A 13,251-nucleotide genomic window follows, 5' to 3' on the forward strand; every position below is an offset into this window, starting at 1 on the left:
CACACTTGCAGTATTTCCGCCGTGTGGTATTAGCATTATTAGTTGTGGGTTCTCAGTATCTCTCAGTCAGCTGATCTTCTTCAAGAAGCTGTGGTGAGCGACTTCCTGTGTCGTAAGCAGGCCGTACGCTCAGGCAACGGCAGAGACGCGGCACACTTTGGTGTTTTTCACAACGTTTGGAGGAGAAGAAGAAGAAGAAGAAGAGGACGGGAGGCGATGATGGCGATGATGGTGATGATGAAGGTTTACCTGCTGATGTGGGTTGTTGGTGAGTCCGACCTGCGTCTCTGCTTCACAGTCACGTGAGGATGTTATTCGAGTCTGGACCTCTTTTACGATGCACATCCAGTCAGGATGGACCATTCCAACTTTTCTTCATCCCTTCATCCCTTCTTCCCTTCATCCCTTCATCCCTTCTTCCCTTCTTCCCTTCTTCCCTTCATCCCTTCATCCCTTCGTATTTCTGTCAGTTTGTTATGTGAATAAAACACAAGCTTTGGCTCTTTGACTTACATCTGTTTACAAACAGTGAACCAGTAACCAGTTCATTCACTGCTTGAGATGTTTCTCTTCCCTATCATGTTTTCTTTAGTGGAAAGAAAACTTTTATTTTACTACTTTGTGTGTTTGTGTCTGTAGATTTCTCCTAAATTCACTAAAGGTTCCCATTACATAATGCCTCATAAACATAACATGTCATAAAACTTGTAACACAACAAATCCTCTTAAAGTCAGTGATGAAGTGGTGAAGTTTCATGCTGATATCTATGAGGTCATGTAACTAAACTTCTCTTTAAAGGACGCTTTCTCTCCATGAGTTTGTTCTCAGACTCTGATCCACAAATCTCCACTTCAGCAGCTCTTACATCACCATAAACATTCAGATTTATGTTCTGGAAAAAACGTACCATTGCATTTATCTTTAATCTAAAATAAAAATGCTTCTTTTTCTCTACTGGTACTCTGGAAATGTCCATTTTCACAACTTGCGTAACAACTTATTCTCCCTGTGACGAGCGGTCGTAAGCAGACATGCTCTGAATTAAAGGGGTCAATTTGAACAAAGTTGCATTGCTCTTAGCAGGCGCTGCAGCCACGCTATCGAGGGAAGACGATGGCGACGAGGACTACGATGACGAGGAGGACTCTGGAAGCGGGGAATCAAGCTTCGACCTATTCATACCTGAAAACCTTTCGACGCTCACGCCACTGTGGATCTTTCAAAATGACTCTCTTTCTTCCTCAGGTACCTCCTCTGGTCTATGATCACTCTTTCATGTTCACGCTATAATAACTAACGTTAGCCGATCCGTCCAACTCTTCAAGCCAAAGAAAAGAGCTAAAGCGCTATGTTTGACAGACATATCGGTTAATCTTCACCCCTAAAACTCTTTCTCTGGTAAAGTTGAAGTCAAACACCTGTTTGCTCATTCACAATGAAACAACATCTGATCTCACCTTTTTCTTTATCCTACTGTAATACAAGGGCTATCCAACAACCAGCCAATTAATGCAGGACGTAATTTGACCAACGTTGAGATTTGAGATTGTATTTTAAATGCCTGACTTTTAACCATAATAGTTTGTTTGGTGCAATCACAGTCACAAAGAAAGCGAGAATTCTTTAAAAAAATCTTGCTACTGGACGTAAAAGAAAACTGTGTTTTTGCCGAATTCTCCAGTAACTACGTTCTCGTCCGGCAGGAGGTGTGAGCCGTTCTTCAAATAGCACAAACTACAACAACCATACATTTAATTTGCCACATGAATTTGAGCTGAGGTTTCTGAACGGAGGAAGCTATCGTAGCATATTAGCGTTGCACCAATCAGTATTATTTAGCTGGCTGGCTTGGAGAGCACCTAGATCCCCCTTCAGCAACTCTTTCTCTAATGAAATCAGGTACAACTCTGAGAACAAAAGAACAGAAAAGAAACAAAGCTCGTCATTAAATAGCATTGTACTAGCTTGCTGGTGCGTTAGCCGCTACCTTACCGTTAGCTGTTAGCTTACCAGCTCCTAGAGCCAATTATGGGCAAACCTTGCTGTGCCACTTTCTGGTGTAACTGGGCCTTTAACTCATTCATAAAATGTTGTGTAACTCATGTCATTACATTTGAATAAGGCTCACCTGTCGCCTCTCTCTACTTACAGATGCAAAAGGCGTTTCATTGATGGGAGCTGTGACTGACACTGCTGTTGGAGACGGTGACACCACCAAGGGCCCTTCTTCCTCCTCCACAGCTGCCCTCCACACACTCCGCCTGGGCTACGTTCTGTTGGTTCTGTTGGTGTTAGCATCTTGAAATAGCATTTCATATCATGCTAGATATCGTGAATACACAGGATTGTTAGCTGGAGTAATCACGATGTCTATATATGCAGATGATGCTGCACAATATCTTTTAATTAGCCGCTGATTTACATTGTAAAGTAACTACAATTAAAAAATGTTTGACCAATAAAGTTTGATATAATCTCTGATATATTTCTCAAGTTTTTTGTTGTACTTTTGCGTACTGGAGCTAATTAATAAGTGTACTTCATTGTTATGGTTCTTACCTCACAACATTATTTTAAGTCATTGTTATGTAAGGTCACAGTTTGCGTACAACAGCATAACAAGCGTACGGATCCCACACAGGATCAGAGCTAGAACAGCGGTCTCCTGGTGAAAGTTTGTTTGGTGGTATTGCTGCTTTCACTTCACATAATTGTACTTCTTCCACCCAATCTGACATTTTTAACAAACTAAAGTATTTCCACTGGTGCTGCTGTCGACGTCACATCTTATGTGAAACCTAGATTAATTTTAGATCATTTTCTCAACTTCTAGATAAGTAAGAAATCCTTAGACTGATCTGAAATCAGTGAAATCTTCAAAATAAATGAATACAGCTGAGCACCAAAAGCTGTTTTTCAATAGCTTCTTGAGGAAGCTTTTAGGCGCATGGTTGCCATGGTGCCGTTGGTCTGTGTTGCTGCTCATAACGTGACAACGGGAGGATTAGTTATGAGGTTCCACTGGTGTGCTGCTGAGGTGGGAAGCCAAGCACTGAGCGAGCATCCGGTGTCAATCGGTAGCTAGCACTGTGGTTGATTACTCAGTTCCTGAATACAGATGACAGATACCGAGAGAGATGAAGGGGGGGAGAGAGAGAGAGAGAGAGAGAGAGAGAGAGAGAGAATAAGGGTCTAGATGTTGAAACAAAGAAAGGTTAGGGTAGAGAGAAAAACTACAGTGTAGGTGGAAAGTACCAGACACAAGAGGAAGAAGGGTGAAAGGGAACGAGATGCATGAGCAAAAGTATGTGGACCGCTAATATATAGGGAGAGAAGAGAGAGAGAGAGAGAGAGAGAGAGAGAGAGAGAAGAGGGAGAGAGAGAGAGAGAGAGAGAGAGAGAAGGGGAGAGCGAGAGGGAGAAAGACAAGAGAGAGACTAGAGAGTGTGAGAGAGAGGTGGAAAAGAGAGAGTGACAGAGAGAGATAGAAGAGGATAGAGAGAGAGAGAAGAGAGAGGGAGAGCGACAGTAAAGAGAGAGAGAGACAAGAGAGAGAGAGAGACATAGAGAGAGAGAAGAGACAGAGAGAGAGCGAGTAAGAGAGAGAGATCACAAAGCTCACAACGAAGTGAGAGCAGAGGAAGAGGAAAAGTTTGTGGAAAAAAGAACAGAATAAAGAGAAAGGACTCTCCGCCCTGCTGATGCTGATCCACCATCTTTAAGAAGATATCTTGAGAGAGAAGTACATTTCATCCCACGATGAAGTCGTGGAGTCGCCTCTGCTTCCTCGGTGAGTTCAGATCCTTTAGACTTTAAACTCTTGTTCGCTGTTGTTGCTTTTCAGAGGGAAGTCGTACACAAAGAGAAACGGTGATTTATTGGTTCAAGCTGAATGTGCGCTCACTCGCAATCCAAAATATTGAAAAGCTTTCCAGAGTTCAGATTGTTTTTTGAATCAGACGCTGCAGAAGCCTCGTGGTTTCTCTGCTGATCGGCTCGAATACAGAAGCTTCCACTGCCGTCCATTTTCATTTATCAACACTTTCAAGGCCTTGATTTAGTCTCAAATGCACACTTGAATGTCCTCGAATGACCTTCAGGTCCATTCAGGGACGCGGGAGCGATGCATGCAGGAAGTAATCACATCAAATAAAACCTAAAAGTGACTTAAAGTACATTTTCAAGAAATTAGAAAGCAAAACATGTTACTTCAAGGTTCATGTTCCCTGACCTTTCAGCACAGCCTCATTTAATCTGCTTAAAATGTGCAATATAATGCAGGTATTATTACCCAATTTATTGATCTTCCCTATTCAATATGAGCCTAAAAACTTTGAAATATATATACAATTTTGAAAAAGATGGGAGGCATCAAGCAATGATTAATGAATGAATTCATCATATTAATCCCGTTTGTGAAACATGAGACAGTGAGGACATATTAAGTATGTTGCGTGCAAATATGGGGCATAAAACATTTCATATTAAATAAATCTGATGACGTCACTAGATGATCACCAAGCAACCGACAGAACAGGTCAAAGGTGAAAGTAGATGGAATAAAGTGTAGATATATTATTCTCCTGATCTGTCTTTTGTTCTGCGTTTCTTTCACTTCACTGCTCACACTTCCACTTCAACGTTTGTCTGCTTTCCCACGTGTGAAAACTTGTTGCAGCAGCAGATCTGTGAAGTAAAACTATGACCTTCAACAGTTTACCTGCCAACATGCAGAGCTGACACGAGCTCCTTTAGCTTACCTTCGCCAGCATTTTGGATCATTAATATGAATAAAAAGGTCTGCCCTACAAAGTAAAGCATCGTCTTTAAGTCACACTTTTGGGTTTTATGTTTCTACCTCATCATTCTTTCTTTCTGTTTCAGTTCTCGCAATTTCTTCAATTTCCAGAGGACAGAATGGAACTACGGCTCCTCCAGGTGTCGAGGAGGAAACCACGTTGACGACGGACTCCAAAACAAGTGATTTATTGTGGATCAGGTTTAGTTGTGTCTGTCATGTATGGTTCTGTATTGCAGTGGTTCCCAAAGTGTTTTAAATTAGCAGTATCAGCACGCTGATTGTGAGGTTAATTTGGATGTTTTATGCCTTGTTTTTATCTGATAAAACTGTATTAAAGTGAGATGAACAAGTACAAGTGGCTCCACCGCCTCACCACGATGGCGACGACCAAAAAAACTGATGGCGAAAGCAAAAAAACTAAGATGGCGAAGGCCATTAACCCAGAAGGCAACAGCCTAAAAAAAAAAGATGCCAACAGCAAAAATACAAGATGGTGGCAGCAAAAAACTAAGATGGCGAAGGTCTAAAAAAACAGTTGGCCACAGCAAAAAATAGATGGCAACAGTAAAAAAAATAGATGGCAACAGTCTAAAAAAACAAGATGGCAACAGTAAAAAAACAAGATGGCAACAGCAAAAAAAATAGATGGCAACAGCAAAAAAAATAGATGGCAACAGTAAAAAAAATAGATGGCAACAGTCTAAAAAAACAAGATGGCAACAGTAAAAAAACAAGATGGCAACAGCAAAAAAAATAGATGGCAACAGTAAAAAAACAAGATGGCAACAGCAAAAAAAATAAGATGGCGACAAAAAAACTAAATGGCAACGACCTTAAAAACGACAAAAACCATGGACAAAATGCTGACCTCAAGGCTTGGAATCAGTCCTTGACCACTTTGGGAACCACCATGTTTTGTCGTGCCCAGTCCTAAATTGTGAATGTGTCGTCCGATACGTCTGGTTGTGACTTGATGTGCTGTGTTGTATCGCGCATCACGGTGGGCTCTGCACTGCCGCCCACCACATCCTGTGTCTGTGCTGTATTGGTGTTGCGTGAGAGGACGTGTCCTCAGAGTCTGATTCTGTGTGTCATATCGAATACAGATCCTCAGGTGACCCGTCAGGTGACCCGTCAGGTGACCCGTCAGGTGACCCCGTTAACAGATGACACTCAGAACAAAACCAGCGGCACCACGGCGGCCTCCTCGTCCCCTCAGAGTCAGACATCAGCCAATGCAACCGACCCAACACTCTCAACGGTAACAGCCGCCGGCGACCTGAACCAGTCATCCCGTAGGGTGTGACCATCCTGAAACCAACTTCATAAACTCTCGACATTGAAACGAAAGAATCAGCTTGGTGGGAGCTGAAGTTATCTTCTCATTACTGCAGAGGCCAACACAAGTATAGACTTTATTTAATGTGTAAGAAATGATTCAACGCTCTTTCTTTTTCTTTCTCTGAGAAAAATAGACAAATAAATACTGGTGACCAGTTGTTCTCAGGCAGGTTTTAATGGGTGATCATCACTGGGACGTTGGAAATTAAACAAAAAAGTTATATTTTCCTGAAATACCGCACATTTAAATTGAGCTTAAATGATCGCAAACACTATCCCTGTACTTTAAAAACTTAAAATAACTAAGAAACAGTACAACAGCGGTGGAAAGTAACTAAATCCATTTAATAGCTGAACAATTTCTAGTCACTAGTACTTTAATTGACTCCACTACATCTCAGAGGGAAACATTGCGTATTTAATTCAGCACATTTGCCTGATTGTTTAGTTACTTTGATTAGATTAATAATAACATATATTCAACGGATGTTTTTATTATAATAATATAAAGTATTTAACATATAATAATATATATATATATATATACATATTGTTTTTAAATGGGCGGTTCTGCATAACGAGACGTGACATATTGATTATAAATGACAACATATATATATATATATATATATATATATATATATATATATATATATATATATATATATATATATATATGTTGCTACCTTTACTTGAGTACGTGGTCGTTCCTCTATAGCACACCTCCACAGTTTAAACGCGGGACCCACCATGAAAAAGCAGCACATTAAAACCTGTTCGTGGTCACCAACACGTCGATGTTTGCAACGCCGTCAGCCGGTCAGTTTTGTGAAGCTTCTAATCGTCTTCTGCAGACTCAAGAAGAAGAAACGTTGGGTACAAGCAGTGCGACGGCCTCGGGCAACACAACGTTAAGTGTTGAAAAGGAAGAGACGACGGCAGCCGGCAACGCGTCGACACCAGGTAGCTGCTGCAGAGGCAGAAGTCTGTCTTCCTGTGTCAAACCACAACCCTCACATGCTCACAGGCTCTAACTGAAACACTGACTAACACAGCAGCCGGTAGTTTCAGATCATATCTGCTTTTGTGATTATGGGAGGATAAGAGGATGAAAATGTGTGTTTTTGGTCATTCATTTAATAATTTCAGTTATTTTCCCAAGCAAACATTTGCTGGTTGTAGGATTTCATGCTTTTTTGGGGTCATAAATGACATTAAACTGGATATCTTTAGGTTTTTGGGCTGTTTGTCAGATAAAGAAAGCTTTTACTGTTTTCGGACATTTCACAGCTGACATGGTTATTGGATTAATTGAGAGGGGAAAAGTCTGCATATTTTTTTCTATATTTCTGTTCTCCACAAGGGGGCATGAAGGGACACTGTATTTGTTTGGTTTGAGTTTCTGAACCTCAGCGCACTGAAAGTTAACCACAAGTCTGTTTCCTTTAGTAAACGTTGAAGAGCCGGGCCATTCGTCTTTGGGTAAGGATATTGTACTTTTACCTTTTGTATTGTTTATCAGGGTAAACATGCCGGTTCTATTATATTCATCCTTCTGGCCTCTGCTGATGCTTCCGCTTTAACTACTATCAGACCGACTTATTATAATCTATATAATGAGTGTAAAACACACTCAAAAAGGCCCACACATCATTAAATACATTCTACTGAAACACCCAAAACGATGGTTTATCTTGTAGTTATGACTGGACCGATTGTTGTAATCATGTGAAACAGATCATATTTTGAGAAATCAGAAAGTCTTAATTACTTTTCTGAATGCATTATCCCTCCATATGGAGCCCCAAAGTATTCAATATTAAATACATAATGAAAAACAATTGTAAAATATATAAATCAGACAATACATTGTGAAATAATTAATATAATTGAATGTAAATAAAAGTATTACTGATTGCTATTTCATCATTCCTCTTTTTTTAATTGTATTTAATTATATAAAAGTTAATTTAATCACGCTATTTATCTCTTTTTTTAAAACAAACATGGCCCTTTTTACAGTTATATTGAACACTTATTGGCTCCATATTTCCATACTAATAAAATGTGTGCATCAACTCTTTTTACCTAGCTATACTTTATAATACATTCATATATCCTACAAGCAGCACAAAGACCTTACATGCTAATACCACTGAGTCTCTCCGCCTCTAGGTTATGTGCTCCTCGTGTTCATCATCTTGGTGATCATCATTCTGTGTGTCATCCTCTACTTCATCAGGAGACTCTCCAGGGTAAGAGAACAAGCTTTTTGATGACATTTTCTTTAAAATACACATTTCATATCCACTCATTTAATGCTAAGCAGTTAGCTCGTATGTTGTTGTTTTAGTTTACTTATTCCTGACTTGTTTGTTTGTCTAGACGTACTCGTACTCGTTTAACATCCATCGCCAGGCTCCCGCCAACCATCTGAACGAACCCATCGGCACCTTTGAACAAGTCTACCTGGACGACCTGGGTGTGTTGAGCGTTGATCGTTGTTAATCACTGTGACACGAGCAAATCCTGACGTGCGTTCTTTGTATCTCAGATCGACCATCTTCTAAAGGCCAAGCGACCACCGGCGACCTTTCACTTCCTCCCGTGTCCAACGGCACGACTTTGCCGTCGGAGGATCGGCGCTCCAACGGAGAGAGCGGTACATCAGATGCTACTTCTCTACTTTAAAAACGTTTTCGGTAGCAAACCATGTGGTGAAGTCAGGGAGGCGATTGGCCCAAATGTGTTCCTTTAGCCCTTTAAGCCTTAACCCTAACTCTAATAACCCTAATCCTATTTATTGTTTGAGTTGTGTTTAGAGGTTGTACATCGGGATTGTATATTATTGTAGCCCTGATTTTTATGTTTAATTTGATACCAAACATGTTTGTTTTTTGGGGGGGAGGGATTTATACCATGATTTTTTCTTGATTTTCCTGATATAAAAGGGTCCCCCGATTGGGGGTTAGGGTTATCACAAGAACAAAAGGGTAAAATACGGACTGAGCAGAGATGTACTGAGCCCAGTTTGCCACGAGAGGAAATTAAACGTTGTGGAACAAGTTTCTCGGACGTGTCATCCTCCTCGCCACTAAATCAGTTCCTCCGTTAGTTTCCATTTTATTATATAGTTTCCTATAACTGCTGCTTTTCACAGAGCTGTTTTTAAAAGGTTTAAAATCAACACAAAGCTTGTTTTTGAAGTTCGGATTTAAGATCGTCACCAGTTCTTCATTAAAACGGGTTGGGGGAGTCGAGGTGATGCAGGTGACATGAATGGAAAAAAGGTTTACTCAGGTAGGAAACAGAAAAGAGGACAAAGTTGTGGTAGAAGAGGACAATCATGTTGTCTTCACTTCCTCCGATCACGAGGATAACCTCAACATGCGTTTAAGTCCTTTCGTTACCAACATTTCTCATCTTTCCTTAAACATTCTCGTCCGACCTTTCCCTCTCCTCTTCTGCTCGGCCCTCCCACTGCAGCTCCGGAAGGACAGCCAGATGCAAACGGCACGGAGGCGTCGCCCACCAGTAACACCAGTCCCTCACTGGGCCGCGACCCGGCTGACCACACACCCAGCCCACTGAGCTGCAACATGTTCTTCGATGCCACTGGGGAGGAGCAGCAGAATGAAAACAACAACAACAACCCATGTAAGACACCTCATATACTTTGTATACACAGAAAACACAACATAGCATACACAAACCAGCATATAGTAGTATTAGTAGGTCTAGATTAATGTTGTTCTTGATGAGTATGCTGAACTTCATGTGTTTAATTGGTGAAATGCCCACAGGCAGCTGTCATGGATAGTAACACACATATGTGCAAAAATTAACAAAATGTAGTTTTAAACCACCTAGTCCATATTTAACATATAATACAGGGCACAGAAAAGATAATACAATATTGTTTAGCTGGAAAATCTGAGGATTCTTTCATGTAGCTCGGTGCAAACTCCAGATTTTGCGCTCCACAGTGTTATAAAAGTGTATTTTGCTAAATATCTGATCAAATAGATCAAACCCTAACGCTTCCTCCACTTCTCCCTGTTCTCCTTCTTTAGCGGTTTGCTCCAGCGACCCGTTTGTTGAAATAAACCTTGATGAGGCGGCGTTGTGCGATCAGCTCCTCACCTCCCTGGAAGCTCCTTCTTCTTCTGTCCTCCCCTTCTCTCCGTTCTCCTTCTCCTCCTCATCCTCTTCTTCTTCTTTATCATCTTTGCACCTCCATTGACGACCCCACAGCTCAACATGGAGGTAAAAAGAATCCACGAGGGTTTCTGTCTGTGGTTTGCCATTGAAAGGCGTATAAATGGAGGATACTTTGACAAATATCTGTCAATCAAGAGTTAGTTAGCCTGAACTAGCCACTAGCTAAGATAAAGCACCGCCAGCTGGAGCCTTCAGCGGTAACCCTTTGTTTCATTGCAGTCGTCTCTTCAAAATTAATTATTTTAATGGGGAGCTGTTATTAGCTGTGAGAACTGTTTTCTGAAAGTAGAAAACATATGTTGTTAAAAGTCTTTTATTTCTCCCGGTGGTGTCTGTTTAGATCAATACTCACCAAAGAGTCCAGGCTATGAGGTCATTTCATAGTGTAGTACCAGGATCATCCTGGGAGAGTTTTACATTTCCTTTAGCTTACACTTTTTCATTACATTTCATTTAGCTGACGCTTTCATCCAAAGCGACTTACAATAAGTGATTCAACCATGAGGACAAACTCAGAACAACAACAATCAAGAAAGTACAATTTATTCAAGAGAGCCAAACTACGAGGTGCTATAAGTAAGTGCCATTAAGGTGCTACTAAAGTGCTAATTCTTATTATTTTTTTCGTCAGGTTTATTATTCAGATGCGCCCCATAATGTTTTCTTTCCTTCATGTCCTAGTCATAAAGCTCCCATGCTGTAATTAGAGCTGAATAAAGGATTTTGGACGCCTCCGTGGCGCTTCTGTGCAAGACATTTTGTTTTTACAGTTTTATTGAGGGAAAAAAGTACAAAATATATTCCACTGCTGTAATTTTGCTTCGTTTAGGTAAAACTTAGGACAAAACTGACATGTGAAATTTCTGTTTTTCTTTTTGTGATAATGCCCATAAAGTGATTTTCCAGTGGTTTTATAACTTTGCCTTCACTTCTATCCAGTGAGCATGTTAAATACTCAGTTTGTATTTGCGGCTGTATTTCCTGTGTCTCCTCCTGATTAAAACTCTTGTTCTTGTTCCTTTTAAAACAAGTTGAATTTGTTTTGTCCGATTCTATTTTTCCTCATGTTTACGCTTTTAGACTTTTACACATAGTTCAGTTAATTGAATCATTTTCTGAATTGTTCTACACAGTGTAAAGCTACACTTTATTTTCATATGCATTCATGCATATATATATCCATGCATTTATTCATTTATGGCTAGTACTTTAACACGGCAGCACAGATACACATTGCGACATAGAAATAAGAAATGCAAACAATATAATCATTATAACATTGCTCAAACATAAGATGGCTCAGTGTGTGCAGCGGGAATATTAAATAAAGCATGGAGGCATCATGTTTATGGAGGATGGACCCTGCAAAAATAAATTAATACAAATAAATTAATAAATACAAGTAATAATTAAATAATTGATATTTCTGTTTTAATTATTTCCTCTATGCATTCACCCTTGTTTTTAACTTTGTATTTATTTTAGCATTTATCTATTCATTTAATCTATGTATTCATTTATTTATTAAATATTTCTGCAGGTTCCGTCCTCTATAAATGTTATAGGAGATGCATAATATTTGAAACAAATAAAACTACGGATACAGACGCTGTGACGTCATAGTCTTTGGACCAATCTCAGGTAAAGCCCAGATTCACCTTGTTTCCCCGCCTGGAGCAGTCTGAAGTCCACCACGTATGAGAGAGGCTCTCTTGGATATCAACTTTCCTGAGTACAGTATCTGGAATCATGTTCTGTCCTCACAAGTTGCTCATGTGCGTCTCTATTTTGTGACTTTTTAATCCACCAAGTCGCCTGCATCTTCTTGGGCCCATCTTAGAACGAGTGAGGCGGGGCGAGTCCTCGCAGTGCCGCCACGCGTCCATTCACACCTCAGGCCGCTTGATGATGTCACTTATTCAGCCGAGCGAGGTCACGTGACGTCCGTCTCTGTGAGCTCGGTCAGCTGCCCGACGCTCGACGTGTCGTTGACCTCCTGATCGTTCAGTTGTAATAGCCAGACATAGAATGGTAAGTAATACAACTACTACAACTCCTGCAACTGCAGAAACCAGTCCAGCAAGGATGGAAATATAGTCTTTATCTCGGCCTTGCTTTGGGCCTCCTGGTTTTGCATCTGCATGAAGACAGAACACCAGAGGGGAAAAGAGGAAGCGTTTGTGTTTTTACAGTAAACTCAGCAAATGTTCAGTGACATGTGATTGCTGCCAAACATGACATCAGCCAGACATTATAACGCCTCGCTGGTTTGTGTGATTCCCATCCCATACATGTGCAAACAAAAGTCCAACAAGCAAATGTGTCATTTAGCAAATCTGTGACACTCTTACTCAGACGGGATGCAGTAAATGCACACATTATTGCGCAATAAACCCTTAATATTTAGAATATTTCTGTGGACATGAAGCACGAATGTACCTTATTGGTGTGGTTGTGACTTCATGGTCGATATTTATGTGACGATTTCAATGGGTTTCAAATGTGACGCTTGGAGATTAATATTCAATAAACTATTACTTTCATTACTTGATCAGTCAGACATGTTCCCACATTTCACTCATCACTGTTGGTTAACCCCGACTTTGTTTTTCATGTGAATCCACAGAGCAAACTATTACCTGTAAGCTATTACTAATATTGTGGATTATCCACAAAGTAGAAGTTTGTGCTACAATTAACCCCCAACAAGTTTGTTTAAAACCTCTCTGCTTCCATTTAGTCTGTATTATGTTCCTTCAAAATGCAGACAACGGGCAAAAAGTTCAAATGTAGTTCAGTTAAAACAACCAACATCAAGTTATTGATACTTTAATGGCCTTCATCTCAGTATATCTTTCCATTCCATCCAAAGCGCTTATCTTATTTA

At 40.3% G+C, this 13,251-nt stretch overlaps 1 long non-coding RNA gene across 1 annotated transcript; it reads left to right on the forward strand.

Annotated features, from left to right (window-relative positions):
* Window positions 1-3,282: 3,282 nt before the first annotated feature.
* On the forward strand, window positions 3,283-6,000 carry LOC306733846. The gene is made up of 3 exons (XR_013770957.1): window positions 3,283-3,791; window positions 4,886-4,981; window positions 5,909-6,000. It is a non-coding gene; the product is annotated as an uncharacterized lncRNA (long non-coding RNA).
* The last annotated feature ends 7,251 nt before the right edge of the window (window positions 6,001-13,251 follow it).

This window comes from Taurulus bubalis (assembly GCF_910589615.1).
Source record: "Taurulus bubalis genome assembly, chromosome: 3".
Lineage (NCBI taxonomy): Eukaryota > Metazoa > Chordata > Actinopteri > Perciformes > Cottidae > Taurulus > Taurulus bubalis.